The following is a 12839-nucleotide window of genomic DNA, read 5'->3' on the forward strand; positions in this document are numbered from 1 at the left end:
TCGTTTGCAATCTTTCATATTGGCTTCATATTTCCTGGGAGAACACTAACCTCTAGATCTTCAAATATGATGACATTGGAACTTTGACCCTTCTAAGTTCATCTGGAGCTTCATTAACCTAGTGAAATCTAACACTGGCCTTTTATCAGCTGCATTAATAGAGGAAAGGTGGGGACTAATTCCAATTCCAGCCCAGTACGAGAGGACGCGTGGAACCTTATTGCATTTCTTTTGTGCATAGGTGAAGGGCTAAACTTCAGCAGTACTTTCCACATGGCAGAGATGAAAGGTCAATGCAGACATAATTTGTGGCCACTAATTCCACTTAGCTTGGATATCAACCCAATTATGAAAATCACTAAGGATGAATATAATAACTTTTAATCCCTCCTCTTCCTTACCCTCCCCACAAACTTTTTTGTTTTAAAATTTTTTTTCCATTAACATTAAATATATATATATATATATATATTTTAAACATTTGATTTTAAAACTTTGAATTCCAGATTCATCCACTTCTTCCCTTGTCACCAATCCTTACTGGGAAGATAAGCAATTCAATATAGGTTGTACAAGTGTAGCTATGCAAAACATTTCCATAGTGAATCTATTGTAAAAGACTGACTATATTTCCCTCCCTCCTATCCCACCTCCCATTTATTCTATTCTCTACTTTGATCCTGGCCCTTTTCAAAAGTGGGTGCTTCCAACTTCCCTCCCCCACAGCCTGCCCTCCCTTCCATCATCCCCCTCTCATCCCCTTTGTTTTAAAATTTTTATCAAAAAACACAAATACAAACTTCTTCCACCTCAGTATTGTGTTGTATTTTCTAATTTGTTCAATGCTTTAAAGCTCAAGAATGCCTCTGCTCAGAATTATACAAGAACCTGAAGCATTCTAGTTTTTGGCAAGTATGTAGAAGACTCAACAGAACACTTTTTTTTTGCTTTTTGAAGGGCACTACAATTGGGGTTAAGTGACTTGCCCAAGGTCACATGGCTAGTAACTGTTAAGTGTCTGAGGCAAGATTTGAACTCAGGTCATCCTGACTCCAGAATTGATGCTCTCTACTCACTGTGCTACCTAGCCACCCCAACAGAACACTTTTAAAGTCATTAGACCCTTCTTGTGCTTTCTTATGTAGCATTATTGCATAGATATAAGCAGTCAGAAATAAAGTGATGGAAATCTGCATTTCATGTCTTTTCTAGATGTTCCCATTGGCTGACAACTTAAGACTTGGCTTGATGCTTGCATATGATATTGAGTATAACTACTCTTGAAAATCGATATTGACCCCCCAGTATCATGGTTTTTCTTGATTCTATTTCTAATTTTCTTCAGTGTGCTTCTCTCCCATCCCTAAATGCTGGTGCTAGCTGAGCACTTCAGTATTGAAATGTTCAGAAACCTGGGTAATTTCACATTTGGGCATATAGAATGGGTTGTGTACCTTCTTCAGAGTATAGATTAGATTAGAAGGGAAAGTTTGCCTTTGATCTCTCTTGGAAATAAGGTCAATGAAAACAAAAATATGAGAATCTCTACTGGTCCCTTAAAAGATTCTTACCATTCTAATATATACAGGAAAAAGACGAAAATCAAGCAACAAACATTTATTAAGTACCTATTGTGTACAAGACACTAGAGATACAAAAATAAAAACTTCCTTTCCTTGTCTTCAAGTTAGTAGGCATGGAAATATAGTAACTTTAGGGAGAAGCACTATCATGGTTACAGGTAGCAGGAAAGGCTTCATGTAGAAGATAGTACATGAGGTGAGCTTTGACTGAAACTAAGAATTAGAATTCTGAGAACCAGAAATGCATCCAGACATGGTAGACAGCCTATGCAAAGGCACAAAGAAAAGGAGCTAGTGTCATGTATTAAGAAGCACGTTTGGGGACTCAAGGTGGAATATGCTATCTAACATCCAGAGAAAGAACTACGGAATCTGAATGCAGAATGAAACATACTATTCTCTTTTTTTTTCTTTCTTATGGTTTTCCCCTTTTATTTTGATTCTTCATTCACAACATGACTACTGTCGAAATATATTTAATATGATTGTACATGTTTAGCCCATTTCAGATTGCTTGCTGTCTTAGGGAGGGGAGAGGGGATGGAGGGAGAAAAAAAATTTTCAACTCAATATCTTATAAAAGTGAATATTGAAAAATATCTTTACATGTAATTGGAAAAAATAAAATATTATTAAGAAAAAAAAGCAGCACTTTTGGGCCTACTGATGGAAAGTCTGGGATATGGACATTTTAGCCACTTTAGTTGTATAATTCCAGATTGCTTTCCAGAACAATTATAGTGACTCACACAGCTTCACCAACAATGTACACCTCTTCAATACTGACTATTCCTATTTTTTGTCACCTTTGCCAATTTGCTGAACATGAGTTGAAACTTCATATGGCTTTGGTTTGCATTTCTTGATAAAGAAAGGATGATTGAATGAAAGAATGCTCCAATTCTGTCCTAATGAAGAAAGGAGAAAACACGTCTCTCTCCTTTCGAGTACATTCCCTGAAAATAGATTTATCAGTGTGTTAATCAGTGTATTTTGTTACCTAATAGCAGCGGGAGGCAACCAAAGTCTGGTTCCTTTTCAGTCATTGTTTGTACTTTTTTTTTTTTTGGCCCTATATTCCTCCTTGCAACACATCATCTTGTGGACCTTTTAAAAATACAGACTTTGAGCACTATTTTTCTGCTTCAGATGACATAGCAACATTAAGGTTCCATAGAAACTTCATGCCAATGGTAACTGAGGTTGACCCACAAGTTTCTTTAGTATATTAATTGTAAATGTTTATTTAAATATATATCTTATACAGGAAGCCCTGGTATTCTGGTGAATAGGTTTAAGAGAGTACCAAGGGGAATCCAAAGATAAAAATAATAAAAATTTTAAAAGGAGGCAGGCATATGATCCTCCCATGAGGGTTGACCAGCTGACTTGTCACTCTTCTGTATTTACGGTCTCCTGCAGAGGTGAGGGAGTGGGTGGCAGAACTGAATGGATCATAAGAGCCCATCCTACTAAGGTTTTCCTAATAGGCTTTCCTAATCTGGAAAGGATTTTCAGTGATACATTTGTTGCTAGCAAGAACCAAATCAGAATTATGAAACTGAAATTTTCTTCCTTTGTCTTTACTACCTACCTCCTGCTTTTCCTCTTCCCTATTATTCCAAGTAAATCTCCGATGAGGGGAGGATATATTTTTGTACTGGGGGAGCCTTCTATCACAAGGCTACATGCATCTTCCATATAGCTATCCAAGTTACTGACAGTGTTACTCTGCTCAATAAACTCCAGTCTCCAGGTTGCCTTTAGGCTTGAATATAAACTCTTTTCTGTTGGTAATTGAAAATCATTCACAACCTGGTCCCAACATACCTTTCCAACCTCATTACACTTTATTCCCCTTCATGTTTGCTGTACTTCATACATAGTCCTCTTTGTGATGTCTCTGTGTCCCCCTTGCCTGGAATGTATTCTTTCCTTCCTTTCCTTCCTTTAGAAATCCTCATCCTTTAAGATTAAGCTCAGGGGTGGCCAGGTAGTACAGTGAGTAAGAGCACCAGCTCCAGTGTCAGGATGACCTGGAGATCGAATCCCGGGCTCAGACACTTAGCACCAACCCAGAAATAACTGGCCGTGTAACCTTGAGCAAGTTACTTAACCCCTATTGCTTTAAAAAAAAAAATTTGTCCATGACGCAAAAACTTCAAAAACTCCTGGCCTAGAATGTAATTGCTTAATAAATAATTGTTGATTGAGAAAAAATACAGATATATAGATAGAGATGTAAATAGAGATAGAGGTAGATACACCTATATATGATACAAAAGTAATATATATCATATATAATAAAATCTATATAATCTATTATCTATATGTCTGAAAATGTTGAAGACTTCATGCATTTGTAAGTTGTCTTTGTGTAGAGGCTATGCTAGTCTTCTCTAGATTTCCAATTTTAGTTTATATGCTGCTGAAGTGAACACTACTATGTATTTTTGTTACAAGGGGCTTTTTCCCTCAGTGGGGGCAGAATTGGAAAGTACAAGGGCACTGACAACAGAGTCATTGAAGCATTTTTTAAAAATATGTAGACAAGAACAAAAGTGGGATAATGCTTATGCTTCCTGCAGTATGTTGATATGAGAAGTATTTAGCTGCTTACATCTGTATAGCATCTTACAATTTGCAGTTATAATATCTGTAAAATAATTGCATGGGGAAGATCTCCTATAGTTGTTATGAGGCAGAGATGGAGTAAGGAAGCAGTGCATAGGTACATATATTGTATTATATACAGACTACTGCCTTCAATCTTTCCCTTTCAGTTTCCCTGAAGACCCTGTGACACTCCCTGAGTCCCACACTGGAAATGTACCTTTCTAAGTGAGAACAATTTATAACAGAACTCTGTACCCCTTCTACCGCAGTCACATGGAGCTGATTCATATAGAATTCTACTCTGTGACTTGTAGGAATTTTTTTTTTTTTTTGCTAAATCTGGCATTTACTAAAATCCAACTGGGCATTCCCTGCTCCATGGCCTAGAAGTTTTTCCTAGAAATTTTTTTTCTTTCATAAACTAGGACTATATTGAAGAACTTTTAAAAGTTAGTATGACTCTAGGTATCAACCCTAGATTCTGAACCAATAAGACATCATTATTGGGGCGGCTAGGTGGCGCAGTGAATAGAACACTGGCCCTCGAGTCAGGAGGACCTGGGTTCGGATCCAGCCTCAGACACTTAACACACACACACAAAAATAGCTGTGTGACCTTGGGCAAGTCACTTAGCCCCAATTGCCCTTCAAAAAAAAAAAAGACATCATTATCTCCAACCAGGATATGTCAGGAGGTGGCATGAATGTTCCTAACACTGAGTAATGTAATCTAAGTGTTTAGATTGAAAAGGAAGAAACAAGAGCTTCTTTCTAGGAATTTCAACAGAAATATATGGCAAATGTACAAATTGCCCAATAAATACTTACTTGACACCTACCAGAAAGTGACTATTTCTTCAAAATTTAGGACAAAGGGAGCAATGTAAGTATTTTCCTCATTGAACAAAGAAAAATGGGATTCAGAAAGATTAAGGAATTAATTATCCAGAATTTGAACCCAGATTTCATTGATCACAAGTTTAGCACTTCTTCTATACCAGGGATTCTTAACCATTTTGGGGTCATCCCCATTGATTCTAATGCCTTCCCTCCACTGATTATCTCCATTTTATCCTGTCTATAGCTTGTTTGTACTCAGTTGTTTTCATGTTGTCTTCCCAGTTAGACTATAAGCTCCTTGAGAACAGGGACTGTCTTTTGCCTTTCTTTGTACCCCCTCCTGACTCCATCTCAGTTTCCTCATCTGTAAAATGAGCTGGAGAAGGAAATGGCAAACCTTTCTAGGATCTTTGCCAAGAAAACCCTAAATAAGGTCACAGAAAGTCAGACATGACAGAAATGACAACAACAAAAGGGATTCTAAAAAGTAGAAGTGAAGATGTCAGTTACAAGCCTGTGGGTGGGGGATAAGCTGTACAGAATCATGGAAATGAGAGTTGGGAAAATTACATTCCTTCTTTGGGGCTTCACTTTCCACATCTATAAAATGATGGTGGTGGCGAAGGGGAATTAGGATTCAGCAACTAAGTCACATTCTCACGCTGATAGTCATTGACCTAGTTCCAAGAGGGTCATGGCTTCATTTTAGAAGGGTGACACTAATATCTAAGTCATATGCTTATCTTTATTTTGTATCTTAGAGGAACAGTCTGGCACAGGTTGGTTAGTTTTAATTATGCTTTGTTACAAGGTACAAGAGGGTGAAAGGATATTACAATTGTCCCAAAGGTTTAACAAGAATGAAAAATATATCTTCTATTTTTATTTTATGTATGATCAGATTAATTGCAGCAGCAGTGGATACAATGCTTGACAGTCAAGAAGATGTGGATTCAGATCCTGCTTCTGAAATTACTAGCTGCCTAACCCAGGGCAAGTTATTTAACCCCTCTGGGTCTATTCCTCATCTGTTAGCAAAAAAAAAAAAAAAAAAGAGAGAGGATCCAACTAGATGCTTTCTAAAGTCCCTTCCAGCTTGTAATCTGTGATTTAACTCTGTCAAGATAATTCAATCAGCTTGCATTTATTTAGCACTCTACAGTTCCCAAAACATTTTTTCCCCTAACCACTGGCTAAGACATTAAAAGGAAGAGAAAGGAAGCTAGAGTCCCAGAGATAGAATGACTGACTTGCCTGAGGGCCTGCTGTTAAGGAAAGAGTCAGAATTCAAATTCAACTCTTAAGGCTCTCATTTTTTCATTTTTGTTTGGTACCTTATAGACTCTTGCATTCTGTTGTTTTTTTCCAAATTTAAAAAGGATGTTTCCTGTTCCCCTCAGTGCATTTATGCTTGTCAAACCTTAAGGATTCCACTAAAAGAAATAAAAAATATGTTCTAAGGCAGAACTCGACTTTAGAAAAGCTTTCTTCTGTTGGATGTTGGCTTTCAGAGCAGTAACTCTTTTTAAAAAAAAATTTGGAAAGTAATTGCATAACCATCTCCCTTTTTATCCTTTTGCCATATTTTGCACTTCTCCCTCTCTGAAGTGTACCATTGCTATTTGAACAGGTAATTTCTACCTTTGAACCTGTTGCAATCAGGTACAAAGATTACTGAGGTGCCTTGTTGGCCACTCAGAGGAATGTGAGTGGGCTCCAGGTACAGTTGTGTCAAAGACAGCTAGTCTTGAATGTTTTATTTAGAACTGTACAGCAAGCTTTCTGGGGGCATATTTCCTGAACTCAGGAAAGAAGTATTCCTTCAAGGTAAGTTGCAATAAACTCTCCTTCCTGCTCTGATGGATGTGTATGTGTGTCTATATCTTCTCTATTTTCTTTTCTCGGAGCTATAAAGTCTCAGGGTTAGTGTTTGCCAAGACTGAGTCCTAACTACACTAACTAATTGGGGAGTATTTTGGATTTTTTTTTTGAGGAGGGAGAACAAGTTACTTTCCCCCTGGGGAGGGGTGCTCTGTAAAATGAGCAGTTAGGCTGTATTTCTACTGAATCCCATTTTTATAGCACTCTGAGATTTATGAACTGTGTTCTTCACCACACAGGAGGTATTAGCTTAATTTTCAGATGAGGGAACTGAGGGGTTGTGAGGTTAAGTGACTGTTTTATAGTCACATAGCTAACAAGTTGGTATCTAGAGTTGGTCTATCACCCTATTTACTACACCATGCTGCCTCTAAAATGCTTTCTAATTCTAATATTCTAAGGTGTGCTGACATTTATACGAGTCTAAGAATTAGCTTTTGGGATGGGGGTAAGGATAGATAGTTATAGGAGGAAGGAAAGACATAGGATGGGGATAATTCTCAGAAGTGTTAGAATTTTCCACCTGTCCATTCTGAAATCCCTATATCCAATGCCTACACCTTTGTCATTCACTGAAAGATTTCTGGATTTATGGTCAGCAAACCTGGATTTGAATCTTGTCGCTGCCACTTACTACCTTTGTGACCTTGGGCAAGTCACTTAAACAAAACTCTGGAAAGCCTTAGTTTTCCTTCTGTAAAAGGAATGTGAACTCAGTGACTTCAGAGGTACCGTTCAACTCAAGTCTTGATTGAGAGAATGGCTGGAGAAAATGAAAGCCTCTATAAAGGAGTCCTACATTGTGGGAAATTTCCTCTGACATGGTTCTCTTCTAAATTTGATCAATACTAAAAGTAGAGAAAACAATATTGTGCTTCTAAAATATCTTTTTAAAAATTTTATTAAGAAGGCATAGACCTGTAAATTAGAACACTTAATCCTTGAGTAGGAACCAAATGTATGAAATTGCAGGATATTCCAGCACTAGGATCCTTGCATCCCAAAATCTCAGAACTGAAAGGAACCTTTAAAGATTTGATCCAACCTTATTTTTAGAGATGAGTAAATGGAGGCAAAGAGAAGGAAGATATTTGGTTAGGGTCACATAGCTTAAAAGGATCAGAGGTGGGAACACTTGGGACTCTCAAGTCCCAGTTTAGTGTTTTTTTCTATCATCCCACAGGAAATTTTAACAACTGCCAAGAAAATACACCACCAAATAATTGGTATGTCAGTTCTGATTAACACATTGTCCACTCTCTTGACTTCCACAAGAGCTTTTTGGGATTATGTAGATAGATGCCAAAAGGTCAGGATGATGGCTAGGTTAGATTAAATTACTCCTTGGCTTGAGCTTCCTCATTTTTTTTCCAATCTGTTATTTCTGAGAGGAAAAGACTGGTTTAGATAATCTCTATCATGCAAAGGACTTAGCAAAAGCCTTCTTGGTTAGATCTGATTTTAAGGTCATATGGCACTGTCTAAAGCATAGGTCTTTAATCTTTTTTGTGTCATGGATCCCTTGGGGAGTCTGGTGAAGACTATGGATCCCTTCTTAGAATCCTGGGAGGTTTTTTTTGTTTGGTGTTTTTTTGTTTGTTTTTCAGAGGGCAATTGGGGTTAAGTGACTTGCCCAAGGTAACATGACTAGTAAGTGTTAAGTGTCTAAGGCCACATTTGAACTCAGGTCCTCCTGACTTCAGGGCCAGAACTCTATTCACTTCGCCACCTAGCTACCCTGAATCATGGGAGTTTTTAAAATTAAAATTTAAGAAAATTATAAATTTCAGTTAAAGATGAGTAAAAATAAAGACATTTTTTCCCCCATTCAAGTTTACAACCTCCACTCCTTAAATCTATCCATAGACCACTTAGAGATATGTTAAGAACCTTGGTCTGAAGAGTTAACCCTAGCTGACTGAACATTTGGGTAAAAAAAAAAGGAAAAGGCAAAATATCCCATAATAAACTTTACTTGTTTTTGAAAAAACAAGATTTGTGGGAAAAAAATGGTTTTACATTCTTGAATACTTCTGAGGTAGGTGTAGGGCTAACGAGGAGCTAAATTAAATTAAGGAGTAAGTTAACACTTTTTCTCCAAGCAATTTCCATTTTTCCATTCTTCATCAATACTTCTTATTCTTCCCCAAGCTTTCCCATTCCCAAGTAAATCCAATTAGAAGAAAGCAAATGAGATCATAATAAGATAGGCTAATTATAATGGGTTGAGTGAGGGGTAGGATGGAGATAAGGCAAGGCCATTTAGAAACTAGCTTCTAGGTGGGTTTTTACCCATTAAGTTCTAAAACTAAAAAAGTTCATCTTTAAGCTGTCTCTATACAGACAGCTGTCAGAAGTGGAGAAGCTCTGACTCTGAAGGCAGGTGTGGTCCAGGTAGTTGCACACCACCTTTTGTCCCTTGGTTCCTAGCAGTATGGTCAAAGGTCAACTTTTCCTAGGTTCATTCTCCTCGGTTCAAACATTAGTCATGCTAGGTGACTCTGACTGGAAAACCTTAGGTGTGTTCAACTTGGAGGGGTGAGGGATGGTGGCAGGGTTTTTTTTTAAGGTGGTAAAACACAGGCAGGCTTGCTTGGATTTATAACACTGAAACAGATATCAGTTGGAAATCTCTTAGGCAGTAGTTAAAGGCTTAGCTGGGGACGACTTCTTTCCTGTCAGAACACTTCCACTTTCAGTTACAAGAGGACAACCAGGAAGTGGAGAGCCCGGGGTATGTAAGGGAGAGCTTGCTCATGCCTGATCTGTGTACACACAATCTGGGGATAAATGGAGAGTGACCACACCAGCTCTGAGTCTGAGAGCCGTCTGTCTGATCCCATGGAAGAGATATCCTGAAATTGGCCAGGCGTGACTGGAACCCAGGACAGTGGGAGGCAGACTTGGGGACAGACAGGAGTGTCAAGAAAGAATTCCCAAACCCAGGCAGCTTGACGGATGCTGCTTCCACACAAGGTAAGGGCAACACCCCACGGGGTCTATAATTGCACAAGAGATGTTGTGAAAGTATAGGAAACGTCTGTAGGGCAGCCCCAGTTTTTTTTCTCTGTCTCTCTCTTCCTCCCTAGCCAATTCCTGGCTAGTCAGAGGAGTCTTGGTTAATTAAGAATTATACCACATAGAACTTGGGTTGCCTAAAATAAGGATATGGAGAGTAGGGGAAGGATGCCCAGAATCCAAGCAGTAAGATGATGCTATTTTCTGGGGACCAAGGCAGAGAGAGCTCTTTGTATAACCAGTTTTGAAAGGTGCCTTCTATATCAGGGAGCAGCAAGAAAGAACAGTGAGGCCTCGATCTATCTTCCCTCGTGCCTAAATGATTTCTGGAAATGCAGGATCAAAATGCAGGACTGGGCTTTAGCATCTTTGGGGTTCAAGAAGTAGTATTACTGATCTTGGAGTAGTCTGTTGTGCTGTCCATAGGATCTAGAGATGGAAGAAGCCTCAGATCATCTTTATGTCTTAACAATGAATTGAAGTTGATAGGTAGGAATGGTGAGGTGGTTTGATTTCTGCCTTCCCCCCTTTCTTTTCTCCCTTCTACTCTCTTACCTCACATGGTGGGGGAGGAACCAAGTAAATTAAAAGATTGGATATATTCGAAGGGGAGGGGGGAATATGAAGCATGATATACTTTTACTCTGGGAAAATTAAACTAGATTTCAAGAATCTTATTTGATTAAAAATTCTAAGCATTTAAAGTTCACAATTCTTGAAAGGCTAATTTAAGTTCAGCCACTTGGATAAAACTTTCCAATAAATCACAAAGTATTAAGCACCTACTATGTGCTAGTATTAAGAATCTGGGGGGGGAGGGGAGGGGGGATATAAAAGACAAAAATGAAACAATCCCTGCCCTTGAAAAGCTTATTCTCTATCAGGGAAGACAATATCTCCCTATGCATGCATACAATAGTTATTTTCAAGGTAGTGAGTGGGGCAGTAGAAGAGGCAGTTTGGGGAGTAGAAATCAGGAATGACTTAATGTAGCAAGTAACATTTTAATTGGACTTTTAAGGAAGTTGGAGAGTCAGGGATAAAGGTGAGTGAGTGCATTCTAGGCATGAAGGACAGATATGGAGATGGGAGATAGAATGTCATGTGAGATGCAGGCAATTCTGAGGGTTTGCCTGGACTCTAGAATAAAAGAAGGGAAATATGTATGATAAGCCTGGAGGGTAGCTTGGGGTAAGATTGTAAAGGGTTTTAAATACCTAACAGGAGATTGCATTTAGTCTTAGAGGAAATAGGGCAATACAGGAACTTATTATTAAACAAGAAAGTGACACTATCAGACTTGTGCTCTAGGACTAATATTTTGGCAGCTGTGTAAAGGAAAGATTAGACAAAGGAGAAACCTGAAGTAAGGAGACCAATTAGGAGGTGATTTATAGCAGGTCAGGTGACAAAGGCCTGAACTAGGGTTGGTGGTCATCTTGGGAATCTGAGCATAGAGAAACGATACATTCAAAATGTTTTGGCAACAGAATATTCAGGGTGATAGAATGAAGGAACAAGAGAAAAAGCATTTAACAAGTACTTTCTATGTGCGAGGCACTTATGCCACGTTCTGGGGACACCTTCAAGTCCCTGCCCCCATGGAGCTTTCATTCTAATAGGGGAAGAGAACAGAGATGAGACATGTCTTGCAGTCTGGGAAGTGACAGACGTAGTGAAAAGAGACAGGAGATCCTCAATTGACTCATTCTTTCCAGAAACAATGGCTGTATGAGTTTCAAGAGTATAAGGGGTTAGGGGGGCAGCTAGGTGGTGCAGTGAATAGAGCACCATCCCTGGAGTCAGGAGGACCTGAATTCAAATGCGGCCTCAGACACTTAACACACACAAACCAGCCATGTGACCTTGGGCAAGTCACTTAACCCCAACTGCCCCTCCAAAAAAAAAAAAGCAAAGAGTATATTTAAGTAGCAAGATGACCGGAATGGTGACTGACTGACAAGTGAAAGTATATTAAGAATTCAGGGAGTAGTGGAGAGAGTATCTAATAGGAGAAGGTAGTCAGTAGTGTCAAACTCTAGGAAGAGATCAAGAAAGATGAAGATTGAGAAAAGTCCTTTAAATTTGGCAATTAAAAGATCCTTGTCAATCTGGGAGAGAATGGTTTTCGTTAAGTGAGGAAGAACCTCAGGCTGCAAGGGCCTGAAGTGATGGAACAGAGGGAATAGAGGCAACAAATGTAAATAGCTTTTTCTAGTAGTTTGTTTGCAAAAGGGAGGAGGAAGATAAGTTAATAACTTTAGGTGAGGGTAAGTGCCAAATGAGGTTTGGTTTGGTTTTAAGGTTGGGGGGGACAGGGGCATGTTTGCAGGCATCTTGGAAGTACCCAGTAGATAGGGAGAGATTGAAGATTCTTTAGTAGTTCCAGCCTTTATTCAATTCATAACTAGTATACTAATGTTAATTTAAAAAATTCTTCCATGCATATTAACCTTATTTCCATAACTAGATTATAAGATTACTAAGGGCAGTGGCTACTGTGGCAGTACAGAGCACTGGTTTTCCTTGATTTGCTAAGAATACTATAAATCTTCATTGCAAAAGAGCTGTGAATTGTTCACTGTAGTTATTCCTCCCACCACTGCATTTTATAACTACTCCAGACTTTAGAATTATGGTTCTCAGAAGTGTGCTATGGCCTACCAGTAAATTTCCACTAATTATGCCCTAAGTTGCATGGAATGGAACCTTGTAGTTAGGATTTGATGCATTGGGCAATATAGCGTTTCTTAGCTAAGTCTCTGTATGGAGCTGACCCTGCTTCTTAAGTTTTCCTGGTAACTTCTGGTTTTGAGGTCAGTGTTAAAAGTAAATGGTTGGATTCTTAATTCTCTTTTCACAATTTTCTTTCACCAATATCATTTCTTTCCCCAGTTTTCC

At 38.6% G+C, this 12839-nt stretch overlaps 2 protein-coding genes and 1 non-coding gene across 4 annotated transcripts in view; 1 reads left to right on the top strand and 2 right to left on the bottom strand.

Moving 5' to 3' along the window:
• Positions 1–12839, bottom strand: part of LOC138168355 (guanylate cyclase 2G-like) — a 95408-nt gene that overhangs the window by 82402 nt on the left and 167 nt on the right. The gene's annotated exons all lie outside the window — the stretch shown is intronic.
• On the bottom strand, positions 3920–4024 carry LOC138169680 (U6 spliceosomal RNA). Its single transcript, XR_011170431.1, has one exon. It is a non-coding gene; the product is annotated as a U6 spliceosomal RNA (small nuclear RNA).
• The window catches only part of ACSL5 (acyl-CoA synthetase long chain family member 5), a 52685-nt gene continuing 49452 nt past the window's right edge, over positions 9607–12839 (top strand). For both annotated transcript variants that reach the window (XM_069098960.1, XM_069098961.1), the window contains exon 1: positions 9607–9896. The gene's annotated coding sequence lies outside the window, so the exon portion shown is untranslated. The remainder of the gene's footprint in view (positions 9897–12839) is intronic.

This window comes from Petaurus breviceps, unplaced genomic scaffold (assembly GCF_028583685.1).
Source record: "Petaurus breviceps papuanus isolate PSGF00001 unplaced genomic scaffold, PetGlider_PUasm1.0 37, whole genome shotgun sequence".
In the NCBI taxonomy this organism is placed as follows: Eukaryota; Metazoa; Chordata; class Mammalia; order Diprotodontia; family Petauridae; genus Petaurus; species Petaurus breviceps.